At 47.0% G+C, this 13,116-nt stretch overlaps 1 long non-coding RNA gene across 2 annotated transcripts in view; it reads left to right on the forward strand.

The window, feature by feature from the left end:
• Positions 1 to 2,353: 2,353 nt before the first annotated feature.
• The window catches only part of LOC138753907 (uncharacterized), a 105,167-nt gene continuing 94,404 nt past the window's right edge, over positions 2,354 to 13,116 (forward strand). For both annotated transcript variants that reach the window (XR_011351505.1, XR_011351506.1), the window contains exon 1: positions 2,354 to 5,854. This is a non-coding gene — a long non-coding RNA (uncharacterized lncRNA). The remainder of the gene's footprint in view (positions 5,855 to 13,116) is intronic.

The following is a 13,116-nucleotide window of genomic DNA, read 5'->3' on the forward strand; positions in this document are numbered from 1 at the left end:
ACACACATACATACACATACACACATACAGACACACACACATATAGGCACACACATGCATACAGGCACACACACACTTATGGACACACACACAGATACACACATGTACACACACACAGACATACACAAACTCATGGACATACACAGATACACACACACAAACACACATAAACTCATGGACACACACACAGATACACACACATACAGACACACAAACACATACAGATATACACACACACACACACACACACAGATACACACATGTACACACACACAGACATACACAAACTCATGGACATACACAGATACACACACACACAAACACACATAAACTCATGGACACACACACAGATACACACACATACAGACACACAAACACACAGATACACACACACACACACACACACACACACACACACACACACACACACACACACACACACACACATATATGGTCCTTATTTTGCGTCAGTTAGTCAAATGTTTATTTTGTGGTGACGCACATCTTTTGTAGCGAACTGGCCCTGCTTGCATCGCCGCGCTGGTGGGGCAGCTGCAGGAAGATGGCACTGTCAGAGCACACTGAGCACCTCATGGCTTAGGCCACAGATCACGCCCTGGGCAACGTGATCAAGTCACCACCATGCGGGGTGGAACTGCTGTTGGCCTTAGAGGGGCGCACGCAAAATTCAAATAAACAGTTCGACTGAAACACCCACCATGTCCTGTGGTGTGTTTCTGTGTGTGTAGCAGCCACTACATTGGTGACCTCGCAGACCCAGACATTATCTGGTCTCAAAGCATGGATTCATCGGCAATCAGCGCTGTCTCCATGAAACTCCTCCCCTTTTAGACCCATTGACCTCGGACATGGTTCGGGCAGGCGGAGGCGCAGTTTCATCTCAGACAGATCACCTCGGACTCCAGCATGTTGTACCATGTGGTGAGCACCCTCGATGAAGAAACCGCAGCCAGAGTGGATGACCTGATCTACGATCTTCCAGAGGAGGGCAAGTATGTCGCCCTAAAGCCCTCCTCCTCGGCACCTTCGGTCTCTCCCATTGGCAGTACGCGGCCAGGCTGATGCACCTCGATGGCCTGGGGGACAGAGCTAATGGATGAAATGTTCGCACTGGTAGAAGGCCACAAACCCTGCCTGATGTTCAAGCAAGCCTTCCTGGAACAAATGCAGAAGACATCCAGCTCCTACTAGCGGATGAGGATTTCTCAGATCCTTGGTAGGTTGCAGCCTGTTCTGATGTGGTGTGGAGAACCTAACAGGAGAACGAGGCCACCATGAATCAGGTCAGTCACCCTGGACCCAGCCAACCACAGACCATCCCCAAGCAGAAACCGGAAGAGCACCAAACCACCCGCAAATGCCGACAGCCTTGCTCATACCAGTGAAACAACCCACAAAAACAGCCTCTTAAATGTGGTGGACAAGACTAATGGACAGCGTTTCCTGGTAGATACTGAAGTGGAGTTGAGCGTGCTTTCCCCAACCGCCCTTGAATCCCACAAGACAAGGTCAAGCCCATACAACAGTTTCCCAGGCCAGACACCCTAAAGGGCTTGCAGGAGTTCACCGGGATGGTTAACTTCTACCACCGCTTCATCTCGGGGGCCACACACATAATGCACCCATTGTTTACCCTGATGTCAGCCAAACCAAAGACATTCGAGTAGTCGAAAGGGGCCGAGACAACCTTCATGCAGACCAAGGCTGCCCTCGAGAACACCACCCTACTGGCCCACCCATGACCTGACATCCAAACAGCACTCTCAGTGGATGTGTCTGCCATGGCCATTGGGGGTATCCTCGAGCAAGACATCAATGGACTGTGGCACCTGCTAGCATTCTTCAGCCGGCACCTCTGACCTCCTGAGCTGAAGTTCAGTGCCTTCGACAGGGAGCTCCTGGCCTCTCAATCAGGCACTTCTGCTACTTCCTGGAAGGCACCACCTTGTTACAGAGTTCTGTGTTCTGTGACAGTTTGCCTTAGAGAGCCAAGGTGAAGGTGGATGGCTGAGAGAGTGCGAGACGGACTGAGCATGTGCAGAAAATGATCTAACAGTATCTGGACTTGGACAATAAACCACCACTGGGTGGTGCTGTGGAGTGGCAGAAGGCCCAGAGCATGAGTCATGGTCTGGAGGACAGTTTAGAATGTTGGGCATTTTAAAAGGGATGAACATTCTGAAGGCAGCCAGAAGGATCCGGACCAAGCCCGTGATTCCTCTCTCTGCAGCAAGACAAGACAACTTCAAATTTTGTGCTCTCTCTCTCTCTCTCTCTCTCTCTCTCTCTCTCTCTCTCTCTCTCTCTCTCTCTCTCTCTCTCTCTCTCTCTCTTCTCTCTCTCTCTCTCTCAAAGATCTTTTGGCTTCAGTTTACCAAACAAACTGAATTTTGATTCTGATCTTTGCTTCAGTTGAGATCGAAGTTTTGTGAGTCTTGTGTGTTTTGTGTCTAAGTTTTTCTGTGGGCTGGTTGGAAATATAACTTAGACTTTAATTACATATGTTATATTTAGGCTGGGGAATTTATTAGTTTTACACTCTTATAGAAATTTGCTTAGTAACCAGTGCGCATTGTTATAAAAGGGGGGATTTTGAATTAAAGTTTGAAGGTGAATTTTTTGTTAATAAAGTTCATCTTTACCCCTGTGTGATATGCCTTCTTTGTAGTTGCTGGTTTGATCTTGTAACAACTTTCACAGACCATAAGCCACTCACTCATGCCCTCGCCATGGCAAAGGACCTTCAATCTGTGCAACAACAGCGGCACCTTTCCGACATCTTGGAGTTCACCATCGACATCCAACACTGGGCGGGTAAGAACAATGTCATTGCTGACATGCTCTTCAGACCCACCATCCACAACTTGTTCCCTGGCCTGAACTACCCAAATAGCTCAGGCCCAAATAGGGGATGAAGAGACGCAGGCCTTCCAAACTGCCATCACCAGCCTTCACCTCGAGGACCTGAAGCTACCAGACAGCCACGACACAATACCTTGTGACATCTCAAACAGCTCGCTGCGACCGGTAGTTCCCCTGGATGGTGCACAACCTGATCCACCCCTCCATCAAGACATCAGTAGCATGGTGGTGGAACATTTCGTCTGGCACGGATGAAAGAAATAAGTGGCCCAGATGACGAGGAATTGCATGCATTGCCAAACCTCCAAAGTGCAACCGCCATGTCAGAGCCCCTGTACAGCATTTTGACCCGTCAGCCAGAAGGTTCATCCACATCCACATTGACATAGTGGGTCCCCTGCCAGTGTCCAGGGATGCCCGCTACCTCCTGACTGTGGTCGACCGGATGACGAGGTGGCCAGAAGCCATCCCCATCAGAGACACTTCTGCGCCAGAGCCCTGCTCGCTAACTGGGTCACCTGTTTCAGTGTCCCGGCGCATATGACCAACAACAGGGGTGCCCAGTTCACCTCCCACCCTCTGAGCGCAACTGGCAAACCGCCTGGGAATCAACTTCCACCATCATCCCCAGGCGAACAGACTCGTAGAATGTTTACCCTGGCACCTCAAGGTGGCTCTCATGGCACAGCTAAAGGGATCAAATTGGACAGACGAGCTGCCGTGGGTCCTGCTTGGCATTTGAATGGCTTCGAAAGAGGATCTCCAGGTTTCATCCGCAGAACTCGTCTACAGTGCACCACTGTCGCTACCAGGAGAGTTCTTAAAGATCCAAACTCACCTCGCAGACCTCCGCAACAGGCTTGCCTCGCTGGCAACCCCACCACCAACCCACCACAGCAAACATCCAATGAATATACCCAAGGAGCTGGCCTCAGCGGTGTTCGTTTTCGTCCGGCGTGGCCTGCACCCTACCCCCTGCAGCGCCCGTATGAGGGCCCATACAAGGTCCTACGCTGATCGGGAAAGACTTTTACCCTGTACAATGGGGGAAGGGAGGAGTTATTCATGGTCAACAGGCTGAAACCAGTGCACGTGGGCTTAGATCGACCCGTGAGGACAGCCCGGCCTAAGCGACGGGGTCAGCCGCCCAAGTGCCGAGATGCATAAGCCAGTTCTGGGGGTGGGGATGTTGTGTGGCGGCACACACCTCTTGTAGTGAACCAATCCCCCTTGTATCGCCGCGCTGACAGGGCAGCTGCAGGACGATGGCGCCGTCGGGGCCCACTGAGCACCTCACGGCTTAGGCCACAGATTGTGCCCCGAGCAACATGATCATGTGACCGCTGTGCGGGCGGAACACCTGTCAGCCTTAAAGGGGCGCACATGAAATTCAAATAAACAGTTCAACTGAATCCTCCACCGTGTCCTGTGATGTGTCTCTGTGTGTGTAGCAGCCGCTACAATCTTATTATAAAGAATTTAGCGTTATATGCATATAAAACACTTTCCAATACACTAAAGCATCTTAAACATAAAACAGGACACAATAATAATATAGGTAATAATACTCTTAATCACACTTTAAGGCCAAGTGGTGGCTATTTTGCAGGCCGAGTGATGGCGCACGCTGCTTCTTCTCCCTCCCTCCTTCCCTCCCTCCCCATCCACCCACTGCTTTGCCCAGGCTGCGTGCGATGTAGCTTAACAGCAGCATCAGGATGGCACATGCTGCTGCTTCTCCTTCTCTCCCCTCCCTCCCTGAGATGGGGGTGGGGGGCTGGTGGCAGCCTGTCATGGGAGTGAGGGGCAGCAGCCCAGTGCAGGAACAGTTGGTGATACAATACTAATAAAATTGAACAATTTTTGGTCATTACTATAAGAATTATGACAACTGCCCTCAAACTGGAAGTTGATGTCATTCTACTTCTGGTCAGCTTGTCAGTTCGTAGCTAAGGGTTGTTTGTAAATCGGATGTTTTTAACCCAGGGACTGCCTGTGTGTGTAGCAAAGATAAAGGTACCTACCAATGTTTAAGGCTTGAGCCTCCTGTCCTCCCCCATTTTGTTTGGGTGCCTGGCAACATTTTTCCACCCTTAACGAAGGGCTCAAGCCAAAACGTCGGTTATGTACCTTTATCTTTGCTGCATAAAGAATGCTGTTTGACCTGCTGAGTTTCTCTAATTTAAATGAAGTACTTTTTGATTTGAAGCCTCGAATGCGATGAAAGACGTAAGGATGGAAATTGTTCATGGCATGTCATCATCTACTCAGTGTCTAAGAGAGGGCCCAGTGAGGAAGGTGAATCATCTGACCTATTGCCATTGTCTGTAAATATCCCCTGATTGGGGTTGTGTGTTGGTTACACAACATGTGATCCACATTTAAAAAGTATCCGGGTGAGAGTTGTGGATGGAGCTGAAAGTTGTCGTAGGTCACAAAAGGATATATTTTCCAGCTTATCCACTCTTTATGAAACTCTATTCATCACCTTCAATGCATTATCCACTTTAACTGTCAAATCTGTTTCAACTTGCTTCAATTCTTCTGACAATTCAAAATTATTTTCCAAAGACAAATTAATTTTCATTTGATCAATTTTTGATTCAATCTTACTTATTTCTTTCGTAAAAGTATTTTTCTTCCCTCTGATCTGCTCCTCTTCTGAACGTGCTGCTTCTTCTTCATTTTTATACTCTTCTGAAGCTTCTTCCACTGGGTTTGTGTCTCCTACATGTTCTGACATTGACACGTTGGGTGGCCCCTTTAAGATACCTGGAGCTTTTTTTCCTCAACCTTCTTTTCTACTGTGCCACACATGCCCGACTTTGCACACATGCGCGATGCAGTTTTAGTTTTTCTACCGGCACCATCTTTACGGGTCAACGCGAAGAAGGTTCCAGAGGAAGGTCCCTCTCCCGGGTCCTTGCTGGCGGATCCAGAAAGTACCTCAGCAGCCTGCTTCAGCGCTAAGGTAGGCCCCGTTTCTTTTTTCTTCTTCCGCCTTCTTAGTAGGAGTTAGTTTAGGAGTTGTTTTCTTTCTTAGGTGACATCCTAAACATGGGGTTTGATGTTTTATATTAACTTTAAATAACTTTTCTAAATAAGGCACTTTCTTACTAATCCCACGGGAGTTGTGAAGTTGCGTGTCATCTCTCATGGCATCATGTGACGTACCCTCCATTACCAAAGGGTATAGACATGATGCAGAGTTGGGCGGAAAAGTGCCAGGTGGAGTTCAATCCAGCTAAGTGTGAGGTGGCACATTTTGTAAGAACAAACCTGAAGGCTGGGTACAGGGTTAATGGTCAGATACTTAATGGTGTGGACAGAGGACCTTGGGGTCCAAATCCATACATCCCTGAAGGTGGCTGCACAGGTTGATAGTAAAAACAGGCCAAAATGCTGGAGGAGTTCAGCTGGTCATTCAGCGGTCATTAGGAAACAAAGGTTTATCACTGACGTTTCAGGACTGCGTCGTTCTTCAAGGAATAAACAGAATTAGTAAAAAACAGACTGTGGTGGCTGGGGGAGGAGTCCATCAAAATGCAAGGTTTTCATTGGATACAATAAGGAGAAAGGTGAGAATTGATTGTGTCTCTGTGAAAGGAGGAAGTGAAAAGGGAGAGAGATAGAGCTGGGGGAAGGTAACAGGGAAGATGTGGGGGGGGCGATTAAACAAAAGGCAGTGAAGTAGATGTTAATGTTAATCCAAATGGAGGGCATCCAGTTGGAAGATAAGGTGCTGTTCCTCCAATTTGAGATGGTCACAGTCTGGCAGAGCACGAGTCCATGGACAGACATGTCAGCAAGGGAATGGGATGGGGAATTAAAATGAATGGCCACTCTCTTGTGGTGGACAGAGCCGAGGTGCTCAACAAAGTGATCTCCCAATCTGCACCCAGTCTCTCAGATATAGAAGAGACCACAAAAGGAGCACTGGATGCAGTAGACGACCCCTGCACATCCACAGGTGGAGTGTTGTTTCACTGGAAGGACTCTTTGGAGCCCCAAATGCTGGTGAGGGAGGAGGTGTAGGCATGTGGAGCAATTTTGATATTGGAGGAAGTACCAAGGGGATGATTGGTGGGGAGGGAGGAATAGACAAGGGAGTCATGGAGGGAGTGATGTAATAGTATGGATCTCCCAAAGGCTGTCCATCTCATTTTCCAATCAAAACTGTGCTCCCATTGTGGTCTCCTCTACATCAGAGAGACTGGACACAGACTGGAAGATCGCTTTGTTGAGCACCTCAGCTCTGTCCGCCAAAATAGTGTGAATTTCCCAGTGGCCACCCATTTCAATTCACTAAGTGCAGACTGCTAGATCAATTAAGAAAGCCTACAGGATGCTGGGTTTCATAAATCAAGAGATTGATTTTAGGAGTTGAGAGGTCATGTTGCAACTCTACAAATCTTTGGTGAGACCACACTTAGAGTATTGTGTTCAGTTCTGGTCACCTCATTATAGGAAGGATGTGGAAGCTGTGGAGAGGGTGCGGAGGAGATTTACCAGGATTGGAAAATAAGTCATAGGAGGCAAGATTAGCAGACCTAGGGCTTTTGTCTTTAGAGTGAAAAAAGATGCGAGTAGACTTTATTGATGTCTACAAGATTGTGAGCCAGAATCCCTTTTACCAAGGGTAGGAATAGCAAACACCTGAGGACATCTGTACAAAAGGGAGGGAAGTTTAGGGGAGATATCAGAGGTAATTTTTTTTACACAGAGGTGTGTGGACCCGGAATGCCTTACTGGGATAATGATGGAGTCTGGAACAATAGGGGTGTTTAAGAGACTCTTAGACAGGATCAACGAAAACTAGAGGGTGACAGGGTAGGAAGGGTTTTGTTTTTTTTTGGTAGGAATATGTAGGTCGGCACAACATCGAGGGCTGAATGGCCTGTAATGTTCTATGTTCTATGCCCACTCAGTTTGTGTACATTTCTTTATTTGTTTCAGAATTTATTGTCATGAACATGTCACAAAATTCAATGTTTTTGGGGCAACATCACAGGGCAAATATTTAGACATCTTACAAAATAAATAAAAATAGTGCAAGAATAATTCAAAGTGAGGTCGTGTCTTGATCATTGTTCAATCAGGAATCTGGTGGCAGCGGGGAAGAAGCTGTCCTTGTGCTGCTGAGTGCTTGTTTTCAGGCTCCTGTACCTTTTTCCCAGTGATAACAGTGAGAAGAGGGCATGGCCTGGGTGGTGGGGGTCCTAGAGAGTAGAGTCTGCTTTAATAAGACACCATCTCATGTAGGTGTCCTCGATGGAGTGAAGACTAGTACCCGAAATGTCGCTGGCCGAGTTAACAACCCTGTGGAGATTTTTCTTCGTCCATGCGTTAGCCCCTCCGTACTAGACAGTAATGCGACCAGCTCTCCACAGTGCACCGGTAGAGCTTTCGAGAGTCTTCGGTGACAGACCAAATGTTTACATGTGTACATATCTTCTAGACTACAGTTTTTTTGCACTTCCAATAAGTGGTAATTCTGCCTCACCCGCAGGAAAAGGTATCTCAGGGTTGTAGGTGGAGTCATGTATGTCCTCTGATAATAAATCTGAAATCTAAACCACCAAGGAATAAAGTCAAATGCTCATATACAGGATTAGCAGGAATGGTCTTGATGGATGGTCGGGTGAAGGGAATATTCCTGTGCTCTCTAGAAACATTTTGCAAGACCCTGGTAAACAATGAGCAATACGCACCATAATTAAAGGATGTTTCAGGTCGAAGGCCCATCGACTGATGGTTGAGCTCTTTTGATGAAGTGCCACAGGTATGATGGGCAAATTGGCTTGATCTCTTTGTGCTCATACATTTGATGAACACCCAATTGGGAAAGGATTGAGAAGGTGTGGAAGATAACCACGAGCAATGAGAAGTGATATCGTATCCTGGGGCTTACCTTCTGGGTAGGTCCATATCTGCTGAGGCTTCGTGCTCTTTGAATTTATTGATGTCAGGCTGGCAGATAATCAAAGAAATAATTCCAAGCCATTGGGCCCAGTAATGACCAGAGGAATCAATTTGAAAGAGTATGTAAGCAACAGGGGCATTGAGCAATGGAATTGGATGTGTTAATTCTTTGCAGAAGAACTGACTGAAAGTGTTCCATTACCACTTCTCACAGAATAACCAGGAAAGGAGCAGTTGAATCAATACTTATTTTACCCAACTGACTCACGCAAATTGAGTTGGTCAGCAAGTACACTTCGTCTGAGATACTCAACATGATTTTGATGAAATGAACCTCTCTGACCGAATTTTGATCTTGACACATGGATTAGAGCCTGGAATGACTCTCTCACAGTGGGAGAGAGATGAAGTGGCACGCTCTATGAGATGATGTCGATGATGGTCTGAAGGCCTTTATTTGGGTGGTAATGGAGACCAATTGCCATGATAATGTCATGGAATGCACTAGATTAAAGATTTACACAACCACAATGATGAGCTTATTTAAAATCTCCAACCTATTGGTACAGTGCAATGCATTAGGGTTCGGGACTTTGCTTTTTGTAAAACCCCCACTATCCGGTACCTATGGGGATTGGTAGCTGCAGGGTAAGTGAATTTGCCGGTTGCTGGAGATTGCATGTGGCATAGATTGTATACGTTGAAGTATACAAGACGTTAGTGTAGCCAAACTTGGAATATTGTGTGCAGTTCTGGTCGTCTAGCTAAAGGAATGATTTGTTTTAGATGATCAGCATGTTAACAAGTCCTTCCGGCCCACAATACGGTGCCTTCATAAAATGATATTATAAAGTTGGAAAGGGTGCAGAAGAGGTTGTGGCCAGGATTATGAAGTGAAATCATGGTCGTCCAGTATTCCTTTGAGTACAAGAGTTCAAGAAGGGATCATATTGAGGAGTTTAAAGTCATGAGGGACAAAGAGAACATGAATAATGACAGTCTGTTTCCTCGAGTAGGAAAATCCGTGATGAGAGGGCATTACTATGAGGTGAGGGATTTATAAGAGGCCTGAGGGGGCAGTTCTCCATTCAGAGGGCAGTAGGCATATGGAACAAGCTGCTACATAATGTGGTGGAGGAAGGTCCAGAGATTCAAGAGTCTTGAGACATTATTGTCTCTCAGCTTCCTTCGTCTACTGCCCCGAGTTTCCTCGAATCCTTGTCTTTAATGATGAGAAATAGTTGTTTAAGATGCTGTGCATTTCCAGTGGTTCCCATTCTCTCAGTAGTTACTAATTGAGAATCTCCAGATTCTCCTTTCCCTTATCCATCTCCCCTCAAATGTACCATAAGCTCCTCCCCACTCCTCCAGGAAGTCACATCCCAGCTGCCCATGCCTGATCAACGCCTCCTCCTTTTTCCTAACAGAATATCTCGTTATTCAGGGTTCCCTTATCCTGCCAGCCTTGCCCTTCATTTAAACAGAAACTGGTTGTCTCTGAACTCTTCCTATCTCGCTTTCATGCCTTTAAAGAGCAAACAGCCAATCCCAACCAATCTGTGGCCATGTTCCTGTCTAATACCACAAAGTTAGACTCACCCCGATTTCAGGCTTCAACTTGTAGACCATCAGAAGACATAGGAGCAGAAATAGACTATTCAGCCCATCATGTCTGCCTCACCATTTATTCATGAGCAGATCCATTTTCCCACTCAGCCCCACTGCCTGGCCTTCTCCCCATAACCTTTGCTGCCCTGGCTAATCGAGCTCTGTCTTAGATGCAGCCATAAAGGAGGTGGTCCAGGAGCCTGAAGATGAGCAGTCCGTGGAACAAGGGCAGCTTCTTCCCCGCTGCCATCGGATTCCTGAATCAAAATTACCCACAGACACTGCCTCACTTTCTCCTTCCTATTCTTTTCTCTAATTTATTCATTTTGAAATATAATATATTGCAATATTTGCACTTGTGATGTTGCCACAAAACAATGAATTTCATGACATGTTCATGAGGATAAATTGTGATTCTGACCCTCTGAGTGAAAATATTTTGCCTCAGGTTCCACATAAATCCCTCCCCCCTCAACAAAACCTATTGTGGTGGTACACCACCGGCCTACTGCAAGGGGCAACCTCTGTACCTGCAGGAGTGTACCACCGGCCTACTGCAGGGGCAACCTCTGTACCTGCAGGATTGTACCACCGGCCTACTGCAAGGGGCAACCTCTGTACCTGCAGGAGTGTACCACCGGCCTACTGCAGGGGCAACCTCTGTACCTGCAGGATTGTACCACCGGCCTACTGCAGGGGGCAACCTCTGTACCTGCAGGAGTGTACCACCGGCCTACTGCAGGGGGCAACCTCTGTACCTGCAGGAGTGTACCACTGGCCTACTGCAGGGGTCAACCTCTGTACCTGCAGGAGTGTACCACCGGCCTACTGCAGGGGGCAACCTCTGTACCTGCAGGAGTGCAAGGGGACAGGACAACACCTGGCCGGCTGTCAATCACCTTCCGGGATATAAGCCTGTGCCGGCCTCCTGAGGCCTCACTCAGAGTTGCTGCAGCCACAGCCAGCCTGGTTCTGTGGAAGTCTTTGTGGATTAAAGCCTGTTGTACAGTCTTAATCTTTGTGTGTGTCTGTTCTGGTTTACAGCATACCATACCTATGCCCTCTGGTTCTAGAAACATCCATTCTGGGAAGAAGGCTCGTGAGCATTCAGTTTATCTATGCCCCTCATGATTTTATAAACCTCAATAAGATCAAAGCCTCCTACGCTTGAGGGACTGAAGTCTCAGCTTATCTAAACTCTCCCCATAACTCAAGCCCTCCAACTTGGCAAAATCCTGATGAATAGGCAAAACAATGTTATGATACCTGTGTATTAAACCCTCACAAATGCATAAACAATCAGCAGGCAGTCCCTTGGGCAAATCTGAAACATTCACCTGGCCTTGTAGGTCAGATGAAGAATATTCCATTGGGTTAAAAAGTAAAAACACAACGCTGGAGAAACTCAGCAGGTCAAACAGGGCACTTTATGTAGCAAAGATAAAGATACAGAACCAACGTTTCGGGCTTGAGCCCTTCATCAAGGTCTAAGCAATATGTCGGCAGGAGCCCGACAAAAGGGCGGGGGGAAGGGCATGGTAATAAGTGGATAAGGGAGGGCACAGCAGAAAACCAGGGGAGGGGGGGATGGCTCTGTGAATAGAGAGGGAAGGGGGTGGAGAGCTGGAAGAAAGAAGACAGAAGGAAAGGGAAGGGAGTGGGCCAGCAGAAGCAGAAGTCAATGTTAACACCATCCAGATGGAGATTAAGGTGTTGCTCCTCCAATGGGCATTGTTTCCATGAAGCAATATGCCTATTTCATAACCTTCTGCATGTGTACATTTGGCCATCATTGCCATCTCAAACTGATGCAGCTTTATGTGATTCCTTGCAAAGTGATGAGAAAAAATTAAATGCAAGCCACATTTATAAACATGAATACTGTAACCCAACAAATATTCACACATGAAATGCTTGGAGTTCATTTCTGTCAAGAATATCCCCCTCATTGGGAAAGATTTATTTTATTTTATAGGCACGTTTCTTGGAGAAATAAAATAACCCCCCCAAGTCACATACAGGAAAGAAGAAGCTGTGTGTCTGATGCAATTATATATCTTCATGCCTTAATTACAGTTACTTGCTTTTATTTGCATATAGTACATAAAATATTACCTCACAGTACAGGCCCTTCAGCCATCAATGTTGTGCCAACCTATATATTCCCACCAAAAACAAAAGCCCTTCCTACCTCATAACTGTTGTGTGGATTGTGGAAGGTCACGTGGCCTCTCCGTCTGGAACATGGTGGGAATGTGGATTGTGGAGGGTCACGTGGCCTCTCCGTCTGGAACATGGTGGGAATGTGGATTGTAGAGGGTCATGTGACCTCTTTCACTCCAGTCTGGAGTCATCTCAATACCAATCCAAGGATTAGATCTGCCCACCTGTGAGGCTGATGCACGATCGTTCTTTGTGGCTGATGTGTGATTGGTCCTGCACTTGTCAATCAATGGTTACATCTGCCCACAGGAGAGGCTGACTCATGATTGGTCCTCACAGGTCATGTGGACAGATCTTGCCAGGCACGTGCACTCTCTCTCTCTCTCTCTCTCTCTCTCTCTCTCTCCCCATGCTTTCTGCATGGAGACCATCACTGAACTCCAGGTTGCATAGCTTCAGAGGGCAATCTGTAATGGGCCTATCCTGGATCATGAGCTGTGGCAACACTGGAGATCAGGTTCAAGTGTAACCACTCATCTC

Source organism: Narcine bancroftii, chromosome 2, assembly GCF_036971445.1.
Source record: "Narcine bancroftii isolate sNarBan1 chromosome 2, sNarBan1.hap1, whole genome shotgun sequence".
NCBI classification, from domain to species: Eukaryota; Metazoa; Chordata; class Chondrichthyes; order Torpediniformes; family Narcinidae; genus Narcine; species Narcine bancroftii.